General features: G+C 40.5%; 1 long non-coding RNA gene across 1 annotated transcript in view; it reads right to left on the reverse strand.

The window, feature by feature from the left end:
* The window catches only part of LOC132765425 (uncharacterized), a 43,604-nt gene that overhangs the window by 25,485 nt on the left and 5,153 nt on the right, over nt 1-12,966 (reverse strand). The window lies entirely within an intron of this gene.

The raw sequence follows: 12,966 nt of genomic DNA on the forward strand, positions 1-12,966 counted from the left end.
ATTATAATTAAACACAAACTTTGCGTTAACAGCAGATCAAAAACTGCTTCATTCAAATAACATACTTCATAACTGTCATTATATTAAATATTCTTCTGGTATGTTTAAAAAGTAGCATGCCAAAATGCTTAATGTGATCCTTGATCCGTTGTTATGTGTGAAGCTTGGAATATAAATTGTTTCCATATTTCTGCAAAGTTGCCTTTTAGTATTTTTGTCCTTCTCACTTGAACTATCATTGCCAATTGTAGCCAAGGTGGTGCAATGGATTAAACCCTTGTGCTGGCTTAACTGCTGATCTGAAAGGCAGCTGTTCAAATCCACGAGACTGGGTGAGCAGCTAGTCTGTCAGCTCCAGCTTCCCATGCAGGGACATGAGAGAAGCTTCCCACAGGATGGTAAGACATCCCCTGGGCAATGTCCCTGCAGATGACCAATTCTCTCACAACAGAAGTAACTTGCAGTTTCTCAAGTTGCTTCTGACATGAAAAAAAAATGCCAATTTCTCAGCAAGGACAATCCACCAAATCTCATCTTGCATTTTTTTAAAGATTGTGCTACGTATTACTATCCCTGAATAGAAAGAAGTTGCTCATATGAGAGGCAATCACATTTATTTTTTACTGAAACTGTGTGAGGATCATAAAGTTCATTTCACCCCATTTACATGCAAAGAATAATGAAAAGTTGAGTTGCTTTGGATAAACCAGTTCACCTGAGGCATGCATACAATAACAAATCCAGGCACATTCCAGTATTTTTAAATTCAAGATCATATAGAATGAGTTGATTGCAATCAGATGGCAGAAATCCTAAAACTTGTGTTGTCTGTGTGCAGTGAAACACTATGAGAATATCTAGATCTACATTTGTTACTTTGGGCACAGTAGCTCCAGCTGCTGTTTTGACTGCAGAGTAGATGAAGTGTTCAGGGCACATGTTCCTGAATAACATCAGAGTGTGGTCAAAATGGCAAAAGTTATTAAGGAGGAAAAACCACATGCTACAGAGGCACTACAGATATATGCTTTTTCCTTGAGTCTACATGGAAGGCCATGTTTCCACACATTTTTCCTCTCTCTCCACCTTCAGAGTTAATTAAGCAAAAACTACTTTTGCACATTGAACTAGGTTTGTAGCAAAGAGGTAAGGACAAAGAGGGAAAGTGAGACAAGGAGAAATAAACTGAGGGTGCATCTACACATTAGAATTAACACCACTCAATGTTATGGAATCATGGGAGCTATAGTTTGGTAAGGCACTAGAAGTATTTAGCAAGTAAGGCAAAAAACCTTGAAAAATTACAAGTATTTCAGATAAGGGATACTCAACCTGAATAAAATCTGAAAGGATGGGAACAAAATCTGACTTTTCAATCGGTTTGGACTAGAACTGGGGGTCTTGAGAGTTAAAAGTAGGGTACAGATGATGATGTTGATGATGATGTATGGATGTATGTATGTATCACCCCCCTCTCCTTGCAAAGTGATAAAACATTGCACTTATTAAAATACATATATCAACATACACACAAAACCACACTATTAAAATGCGGAATGATGATGATATTATTATTTACAGCTTTTATATTCCGCCCTTTTCACCCCGCAGGGGACTCAGGGCGGATTAGAGTGTACACATATATGGCAAACATTCAATGCCAATTTTTGACATACAAACATATACAGACATACACAGAGGCTATTTAACTTTTTCTGGCCGCCAGGGGAGCTGTTGCTTTCATTGTCCATCTGCGACGCTGATGAAGTACCTCCGCATTCCTCGCGTGCTTCCCCACTGGAGTGCTTCTTTATGGCCTCATAAATTAGTTAATTTAGCCTCCCCATACTTTTAAGGCGGTACCTTATTTTTCTACTTGACAGATGCAACTGTCTTTTGGGTTGCAAAGCTCGACAACAGACTACACAATGGTTGGAAACCCACTCCAACCCGGGCTGGCTTCGAACTCATGACCTTTTGGTCAGAGTGATCTTAATGCAGCTGACACTCAGCCAGCTGCGCCACAATCCAGGTGCCACACATGTAAATACTGCCCCAAGTGTCCTTTTACAACTTAGTTTGACTTTTGTGCATAGAGCATGAAGGGCTGAAAGGACTCTATAACTGCATTAAGCTGAATGCTATCACAGAGCTCCTGCCATCAGAACCCAATAAGATCAGGTTACTGGTCATGGGAACTTGATAGTCATATTTAGCTAAACAGAACCCTTTTCATACCTTTGCACTTGTTAGAAAAAAGTCAATTTTACTTCTGAATGGCCAGGAAATTAAAGACAGAGCTTATGCAAACACTACAATTCCTGTTCAGGTGAATGCCTTATCAGAGCTCCTATGGCATACCAATGCACAGATCTCTGTCAAACTATAAACTGTAGCTTAACAGTACAATCATGCTGTCTCTATTGTGGAGAAGGAACTAGGCAATCAACCCAGTATTTACTGTTTCTTCTGTTCCAATGACCTCATCAGACAGGGGAAGAATCGGCAGCATGTCCACTTGGCCGCCCCTTTAAACATGGAGCCCACCAGGTCCCATTAAACAACGTACTACTACTTCCAGCGGGGCTCCATGCTTAAAGAGTTGGCGAAGTGGAGCATGCTGCTGCCGTGGCAACACAGAAGGCTTCCCGTGTTGCCTTGGAGCAATGGGGGAAAGTTGAACAGCTGACACTTCGCCCCATAAGATTTCCCTGCAGGTGATGTGGGGTATGAGGTGACAGGTCCCCCACGCCCCTGGATCCGCCACAAGTATTATGTGAAGCAGCCTACATTAAAAAAAAATTTAAAGCACTGTTTATTTGTCATTGGCAAAACAATCTTGCCTCCACTTTTACATCATAGTCTCAGAGAGAGTAGAGTGGCGGGTGCTTTTTTATGCCGAAAACTAAAGTGTTATACAGAGCAAAATTATTTTTTAAAAAACAGAAACCAGTTGAAACACAACACATTAGAATAACAAAAAATAAAACACAGCAAAAAATAAATTAGAAATCTGTATTGTAGTGTATTATGTTGGATATTGTCTGTTTCTCTGCTAAAAAGCAACTTTGAAGACTGCAGTCTTGTTTCCATTTATCTAAAAGGAGGGGTCAATGACTCTGTAAATTGCACACAGAAAGAATACATAAGGAAAATATTGTCTCGGTTGGCAAGTGAAGAAAATTAAGAGGATAATGAATTCATCAGTATATCACAGGAAGAAACAGAGAGTGGACTGGAATAAATAAAGAATGGCAGTGCAAGCAGTGTTTTGGAATTAGCAATGGGACTTACTTGTGGCAACAAAGGCCTGATTCTGGAAAATGACTTATCCAAAATGTGTGCACTCCTCTCTCTAATAACTGAATTATAGCTTGTAAAATCATTTCCTCATCTTAAATTAGAGCATCCCACCCAAAGATATAGATCTGCTATTTTAAAAAAGAGAACAGCTCGTTTTTAAAATTCATCAGTTTTTATCAACTCCTCCATCTTGATACATAACTACAAAAAATCTTTGATACCCTCTAGTGGTGACAGTTTATAGTCTGGAGGTGTTTAATGAAAATACTAATATTATAGTTCTACGAAGGAAAAGGTTCAAGCAATGTATTCTGGTTACAATATCATTATTGAGTAAAACGTTTGATGTATCCTACGAGTATGTAATCACCTGTAATTAACTGTAATTTTATTCACCTGATAAATTTAATCATATATCTATCACACATTACGATGATTTGAATGCAAGGATATTATGTGTGAAGATTTTCAGGTGAGGAGAATCATATTAAAGGAGAGCCTGCCCTGGGTTCAAATCTATGGTCAGCCTTTGAAACCAACTGGGCAAATCACACTGTTTCAGCCTCAGAGGAGGGCAAAGGAAAAACTCCATTAAACAAATTGGCTAAGAAATTCCCATGGTAGGTTTACCACAAGGTCGCCATAAGTCAGAAGTTACTTAAAGGCACACTAGAATGCACAAGTTCAAATACAAATATAAAGATATACATCTTGTGTGAGGTAATGTGATACTGACATCATCTTCTCAGAGCATTATAGCCTTATATAAGAAAGTATGAGCTATTTGTACAAAAAAGCCTACTCCTATAAGTGTCACTAAGAGCTATACCAATCAATGTATTTCAGTTTTTACTATATTTGTTGCAATCATCTTCCTTCACTTCAATGGTTGCATTGCTTTCTGCAGGCTTTGCAATACAGTCTGCAAAACATATTTCAACCAGACTTTCCCTCCAAAGTTAGACTTTCTTGATGAGTTATAGTATTAACCAAGGAAATGAAAACTGGAATTGAGAGAGGATGGTTCACAAATGTCACTACAGTATGTGTGAACACCTCAGAAGGCAAGAAGGACTGGGTTGTTTCTTAGAAAACAGTTCTGCAGAAGAGTGACTGCACATTTGCCACTAACTCAGCTCCAACAGGAGCTGAGACTTACTTGCTTTGAACTGGATTATATGAATCTACTCTACAATGCCAGATAACCTGGGATAAGCAGATAATCTGAGATCGGATCATAGGATGTAAGGGGAGTGTAGAAGGGGCCTTATGATCTTATCACCAAAGCCGAGTGAAGCGTCCCACTTTGTCTGACTTTGCAGAGAAAAGAGGGGAACAACAGGGCAAATACGTCACTCCCCCTTGGTGATGCTTCCTCCATCACACGTGGGAAGCATTGCTCTTCGGAGGAGGATTTGTGCTGGTTCCATTGAAGCCAGCACAACACAAGAAGCCTCTAAGTATGCTTCTACACCAGTTAAGGGCAGGGTTTTCACCAGAAGTTGTGTGGTTGCCAGCATAGGCTTCCATCCCCCAAACAGGCATGAAGCGTCCCTGGACACTGAATTGGGTGAGTATGATGAGGTCGTTAGTCACCATGGAAGTTAAAGCTAAGTGTTGTTTGGAAATAAAGAGGAGGAAGCAAGTTGCCTGTGTCTAAAATTCATGGGCACCAGTTATGACCCCATCAGACAAGGGCGAAATCAGCTGCATTTATTTATTTATATTTATTTATTTCCCACATTTGTACCCCACCCTTCTCACCCTGGAGGGGGACTCAGGGCGGCCTCACAACAGACAGCAATTTGATGTCAACAATACACAATTACAAATAACAGATGCAATTAAAACCAAGCAATTAAAACATCAATTATTAAAACATCAATTAAAATCACACATGTGCTGGTTTGCCTTCTCCTTTATGGTGGAGCCTGCCAGCTCCCATTCCATAATGCACTGCAACTTCCAGCGGGACTCCACCATAAAGAAAAAGGAGTCCCAGCACATGCCACCACTGCGGCAACATAGGAGGCTTCCCGTGTTGCCTTGGATCAACAGAGGGAAGCCGGGTGGTGGATGTTTCCCCCCGTGGGATGGGGATGTGGGTGAGTCAGGCAATGTGGAGCATGGGGTGATGGGTTCCCCATGCCCCCGGAAGAACACCGCCAGGATCACCAACATCTGTAGTGATTTCACCAGCACATGTGAAGAGGTCCGTAGTCAGACTTATGGAGACTGATTTGGCCAAAAACCCCAGGATATGGCAGGAATGTTATCAAGAAAAGGGGCCCTATTCTGATACCCATATGATGTTCTTACCCTCTTGCCATTTTTGGTGGTGGTGGTGGTGGGGGGGGGGGGTTCTAGCATTTCTAGCAAGTTTGGTGCCCACTACATTTTTAAAATAAAAATATTGGTAGGGAGAGATCTGTCCCATGGTGAACCCTTGGTAAATGTTACATATTGGTATTCATTGTCCTGGGTCTTCCTCTGTACTTTTGGGTGGTCCAACTAATAGTATTTTGAATGAGGTTGTGTCCTTTGAAACAGGTCTGCTGAAGTTTGATTCCCGGACCCCCTGCGGATACCATAACCTGTGGATGCTCATGATTAATTAAATGGTAAAATCAAGCTTTGGGGATTTTTTAACAAATATCTTCAAGCTGTGGATGATTGAATCCATGCATGCAGAATCTGTGAATGTGAAATGCTGACTGTACACTGATGAAGCAATATAGCACTTTAGAGCTTTGGCTATAACACAAAGAATACATCTGAAAGCTTAGGATGGTAGGTGTTGAGATCAAGGAGGAGATGGCATGGGGAAGGATGACACCCTGCCTAAAGCAATACAACTCACATTCCCATATATTAGGCAAACAGTAATTGGGTTATTACTAGTTACTCAGATCAAGGCCAGTAATTACACACTGGCCTAAGCTTAGACATCATACTTGGTGGAGAAGCAGCTAGGTTAATCAAAGGAGGTCTGGTAGTCACATCAATAGGTTGCATATCAAGGCTGGTTGTCTGGAAGCTGATGGGAAAGTGCCTTGAGATTTGCAACACACAACTCATTTAGCCATGTTGTAATTACCAAGGGAAATAAGCTGACAGGAATATTATCACTGAACAGAAATTATTCTATTTTAAAATAGAGAGGTTTTTGTTTATACCACTTCTATCTCAAAATCTCCAAAGCAGTTTATCTTATGATTTGTATTTATCTATTGCATTAGATTGCATTAATGTTCAACCATTCTATTTATAGGAAAACTGCACAATGAATTCCACTTACAAGACAATGTTATGCATGCTTAATGAGGAAGAAATCTTCTCAAGTTTTTAGCCTTTGCACTCACATAAATGACAGAACTGTAGCATTGGATAGGTACCTTCAGAACACAGGCACAAAAATATGTTTTGTAAGTTCAATGCAAGACCAGCTCAATTGTAGCTATGTTCACTCAGTTCATATTTAATTGGGCCCATGACAGTTTGGAATACTCACACCCAGCTGCATCAGAAAAGATGAACCATTAAAAGTGAGAACCAAGAAAAATAAAATGAAGGACAACTGAACCTACATGGCGTTTTAAAGACTAAGGAATGTCGCTGAATGATGGTGCATTTATATAAACACATAATACTTGTGACCCACATAAGAACAAAGCAATGCAAACCTACAAGCAACATCTGAGCTCTCCCTGGCGAAACCACATGGTCACACAGCAGGGCAAATATCATTTCTAGGCACCACAGCTCACGTAGCTCCTTGTTATCTAAGCAACCCTGGAACAAGAGACCTGAAATTGCTGTTTTGTGAAAAAAATCCTGCTGTTAAGAAGGTGGCATGTTTGAATGTAAAAAGCATCCAGCACAGCCAGAGGTTGTTCCTGGATCAAAACACTCACACAAGGATGTAAGAATGTAACAGAAGGTACTTTTTTCACACAAAAAAGTTATGTTCTGTGGTAAACAACAGATTGATACGCCTAGGAAGTGATGAGTTAGTTAATAATAATAATAAAGACTCTGGCACAAGCCAGTAAAGGTGGTCCCAGTGGTGATTGGCCCACTGGGATCACCACTGATCCCAGTGGGAGCACCTAAAGACCTTGGCCTGCACTGATTCCAGTGATCCCAGGGGGAACACCTAAAGACCTTGGCCTGCACTTAAATTTATTATTTTATTTATTATTTATTTCAAACATTTTTACCCCGCCCTTCTCAACCCCTAGGGGGACTCGTGGCAGCTTACGATTGGCAACAATTCAATTAAACACAATCGGTGTTGACAAAATTACCATCTGTCAGCTGCAAAAGGCCACCCTACTCAGATCTGCACACATTATACATCACACAGACCTAGACAATTGGGAAGGGTCCAACGTGTGATCCAATATAATAGCCAGCATAGTGATCTTGATTGCTGTGTTCTAATCTTGTTGTGTTTCAAATAATAATAATAATAATAATAATAATAATAATAATAATAATAATAATAGGATTTAAAGATCGAACTGCAAAGACTATGGAACGAGCCAGTCAAAGTGGTCCCGGTGGTGATCCGTACAGTGGGTACAGTGCCTAAAGACCTTGGCATGCACTTAAACTCAATCGGCGCTGACAAAATTACCATCTGCCAGCTGCATGCGGCCACCTTACTGGGATCTGCACGCATTATTCACCGATACATCACAAAGTCCTAGACACTTGGGAAGTGCCCAACATGTGATCAAATACAACAGCCAGCAGAATGATCTTGTCTGCTGTGGACTCATCTTGTTGTGTTTCAAATAATAATAATAATAATAATAATAATAATAATAACAACAACAACAACAACAACAACTCAGCCATTATCAGGACTTCAAAATCAAACTGCAAAGGCTCTGGCATAAACCAGTACAGGTGATCCCAGTGGTAATCTGCACACTGGGTGCCATGCCAAAAGATCTCAGCAGGCATTTGGAAACAATAAACATTGACAAAATCATGAACTATCAACTGCAAAAGGCCACCTTACTTGGATCTGCGCATATCATTCAGAAATACATCACACAGTGCTAGATGCTTGCGAAGTGTTCCACTTGTGATTTTGTGATACGAAATCCAGCATATATATCTCGTTTGCTGTGACATACTGTGTTTTTGTGTCAGTAAAATAATAATAATAATAATAATAATAATAATAATAATAATAATATACTTTATTTATATTCGAGGGGACTCAGAGCAAATTACAGAACACATATAGTGCAAACATTCAATGTCGTTAACAAAGACAGACAGTACATAGACAGAGGCAAGGCTTCCCGCTTTTTCATCTCTGGCATCTGGAGGCTGTGCTCGACTCAGCCACAGGGAGGTATTGTTGTTCCATTTTCTATGCTGAGAAATCTGTTGTCAATGGACGGCTTCTTGAATTGCCTAAATGTTTTCAGGGGTGCCTTCTACCTCCCCGCCAAGGCGGTACCTAATGATCTACTTACATTGCTGTTTTTGAACAGCTAGGAAAGCAGAAGCTAGGACTTACAAATTACAAAGTCGTAAAATGAACTGGCTGAACATTTATTTCTTCTCTAAAATAGTACAGAACAGAAATTAATTGTCTATTAATTCTGACTAGTCTTTTCCTTGTCTGCTTATTTGAGAATTGTCCTCATTGTATATAAGTTGGAATTAACAACTACAAGGAAAAAGGTATTGTAATCTGGCAGACACATCCTTTTTGGTAGCAGGGGGAAAATGAAATTACATTTCAAATGTAATGGCTTTCTGGTGTGATAAGTAACATTTTCTAAAGTTATTCCTTAAGGGCATTTCAATGACAACACTGTTCTGAGTTGAACTGCGCCCATACCTTGGGAAAGTCTGACTTGGCCACGGTAGTCCACGCTCTGGTTACATACCGTATAGACTACTACAATGCGCTCTATGTGGGGTTGCCCTTGAAAACTGTCCAGAAGCTTCAAATGGTCTAACAGGTGGCAGCCAGGTTACTAACAGGAGCGGCGCTCAGGGAGCATACAACTCCTCTGTTGCACCAGCTCCACTGGCTGCCAGTTTGCTACCGGGCACAATTCAAAGTGCTGGGTCTAGCCTATAAAGCCCTAAACGGCCCTGGCCCAACTTACCTGTCTGAACGCATCTCCTTCTATGAACCAGCTAGGACGTTAAGATCATCTGGGGAGGCCCTGCTCTCGATCCTGCCTGCATCACAAATATGTTTGGCGAGGACGAGAGACAGGGCCTTCTCAGTGGTGGCCCCTCGGCTATGGAACATCCTTCCCAGAGATATTAGATCAGCCCCTTCTCTGTTACCATTTCGTAGGAAGGTTAAGACCTGGTTATTCAAGCAGGCATTCGAAAAGGCAGTGTAACAAATATTGGAACATGAAACGACTGGATGACATGATTAGAAGTTATGTAATATTGACTTTGTAATATTTGTATATTGATGCTATGGTTTTTAATTGTTTTAATATGTTTTATGATGTTCAAGCATTGAATTTTGCTAATGTAAACAGCTTTGAGTCACCTGGTGGCGCAGTGGGTTAAACCCCTGTGCCGGCAGGACTGAAGACCGACAGGTCGCAGGTTCGAATCTGGGGAGAGGCGGATGAGCTCCCTCTATAAGCTCCAGCTCCTCATACGGGAACATGAGAGAAGCCTTGCACAAGGATGATAAAACATCAAATCATCCGGGTATCCCCTGGGCAACATCCTTGCAGACAGCCAATTCTCTCACACCAGAAGCGACTTGCAGTTTCTCAGGTAGCTCCTGACATGACAAAAAAAAGTCGCCCGAGGGCTGAGAAAAGCAGTATATAAATGGAGTAAATAAATAAATAAATAAACTTATCAGGTTTTAAACTATCCCCTTATTAGTTCTTACTGTTTGGTGTTGGGAGTTAAGGGCAGGAGCTAACATTAATACATTACTTGGAAGGCTTTATAGAATTTAAGATAATTGTTTAAAAAATAACATTCAAAAAAGAATGGAGCTTACATCTGAATTAAATTTGTTTGGAACAGAGCTGCACAGGTAGCATTTTTTGTGAATGTTTTACTTGCTGTTTTAAAGAAAGGTAATGCATGCATTTTCAAGTAATAACCGTTGTATTAGATTTATATTTTGTTGACAACAAAACATAATGTGTAAGTTATTTTGAATAGACCACGTCTGTGGCCATTTTCATGATAAGTAGTTATGAAGATGACTTCCAGCATGGCTAATAACAAAATCCAGTGCAGCTGGAACACTAGCAAACTGTAACCACAGTTTTTCAAACAAGGTTCCTTGTAACCCTAGGGTTCTGCAAGAGGTCTTTAGGAAAGCATGATTGGTAAACATCTCTTTCATTTTATGATTGGTAAACATCTCTTTCATTTCATTATCAAAGTTTCCCCCAAAAGGAAGATAGAGTGGATAGGAAATAAAAGGAGAGAATACTATTGCATGTGTTTGTTTGTTGTTGTTCATTCGTTCAGTAGTCTCCGACTCTTCGTGACCTCATGGACCAGTCCACGCCAGAACTCCCTGTCGGCTGTCACCACACCCAGCTCCTTCAAGGTCAGTCCAGTCACTTCAAGGATACCATCCATCCATCTTGCCCTTGGTCGGCCCCTCTTCCTTTTGCCTTCCACTTTCCCCAGCATAATTGTCTTCTCCAGGCTTTGCTGTCTCCTCATGATGTGGCCAAAGTACTTCCAACTTTGTCTCTAGTATCCTTCCCTCCAATGAGCAGTCGGGCTTTATTTCCTGGAGGATGGACTGGTTGGATCTTCTCGCAGTCCAAGGCACTCTCAGAACTTTCCTCCAACACCACAGCTCAAAAGCATCTATCTTCCTTCGCTCGGCCTTCCCTAAGGTCCAGCTCTCACATCCATAGGTTACTACAGGGAATACCATGGCTTTGACTAGGCAGATCTTTGTTGCCAGTCTACTCTTTACTATTTTATCGAGACTGGACATTGCTCTCCTCCCAAGAAGTAAGCGTATTCTGATTTCCTGGCCACAGTCTGCATCTGCAGTAATCTTTGCACCTAGAAATACAAAGTCTGTCACGGCCTCCACATTTTCTCCCTCTTTTTTCCAGTTGTCAATCATTCTTGTTGCCATAATCTTGGTTTTTTTGACGTTTAGCTGCAACCCAGCTTTTGCGCTTTCTTCTTTCACCTTGATTAGAAGGCTCCTCAGCTCCTCCTCGCTTTCGGCCATCAGAGTGGTGTCATCTGCATATCTGAGGTTGTTAATGTTTCTTCCAGCAATTTTCACCCCAGCTTTGCATTCATCAAGCCCCGCACATCGCATGATGTGTTCTGCATACAAGTTAAAAAGGTTGGGTGAGAGTATGCAGCATTGCCGTACGCCTTTCCCAATCTTGAACCAGTCTGTTGTTCCGTGGTCAGTTCTTACTGTTGCTACTTGGTCCTTGTACAGATTCCTCAGGAGAGAGACAAGGTGGCTTGGGATGCCCATCCCATCAAGAACTTGCCACAATTTATTATGATCCACACAGTCAAAGGCTTTAGAATAGTCAATGAAGCAGAAATAGATGTTTTTCTGAAACTCCCTGCCTTTCTCCATTATCCAGTGGATATTGGCAATCTGGTCTCTGGTTCCTCTGCCTTTTCTAAACTGCATGTGTAGCCTCCAGAAAATTCAGACCATTCAGCAGGGTGATGTCACAGAAAAAGCATGTTATGCACATCTGAAGGTGCACATATGATGCTATCTAGCAGATCCCAAGACTAAAAGAATAGCTCAGTGGATTAATGAAATCTATTAAGGCTGAATCCCAGTGAAGCTTCACAATAACATTCTGCACCAAGAATTTCAACAGTCCAATGGGAAGGGAGCCTGAGATTGTCCTGTTCACAACTCTTGTCCTCCAATTCCAAAGTTGTGTTACTAAAATTGTCATGATCAGGGCCCAAAGGTGAATGCTGATTTGGTACATTTGGGCTGTGCTGAGCTAAAAGACATGAAGCAAATAGTCTTTACAGAGCACACTAGAGTGGTTTAAAAGAGCTTTTTAATTGCTCAGCAGGGGTGCTAAGTCAGCAAAAAGCACTAATTGCTCGATAAATTTGATAAGATGAAGACATCTAACCATTAGAGGAGCAAGTTCCGTAAAGTAATAATCTCCCAAGAGCAACTGTAAATGTAAAAGCAGATAAAATGAGGTGTTTGCATCTCGGGAAATTATTAGGTGATAAATCTGCATAGAACCTCTCAAAGCAATTTCTCAGATATATATATTCTGTGATAATTTTCTCCTATGTTTTAAAAACATACAAGAGAAAAGGTTAATGTTTATTACTATACTTAGTCTTTAAATGCTATTGGAAAATGCATTCCAACATCAGTCACAAAATGTAATTCTATGTGTATTTATTCAAAAGTTCTATTGCATTTATTGAAGTTTACTGACAAATCAGGATGCATCTACACTAGAAAATTAATGCGGTTTGACACCTCTTTAACTTGAGTGGTTCAATGCTATGTATTCATGGGAGCTGTATTTTGGTGAGGAATGAGCATTTCTTGGCAGAGAAGGCTAATGACCTATTGAAACTACAACCTTCAAGATTCTATAGTATTGAGCAATGGCAGTTCAAATTAGATCAAAATGCATTAATTCTACAACAGTG

Source organism: Anolis sagrei, chromosome 1 (assembly GCF_037176765.1).
Source record: "Anolis sagrei isolate rAnoSag1 chromosome 1, rAnoSag1.mat, whole genome shotgun sequence".
Lineage (NCBI taxonomy): Eukaryota > Metazoa > Chordata > Lepidosauria > Squamata > Dactyloidae > Anolis > Anolis sagrei.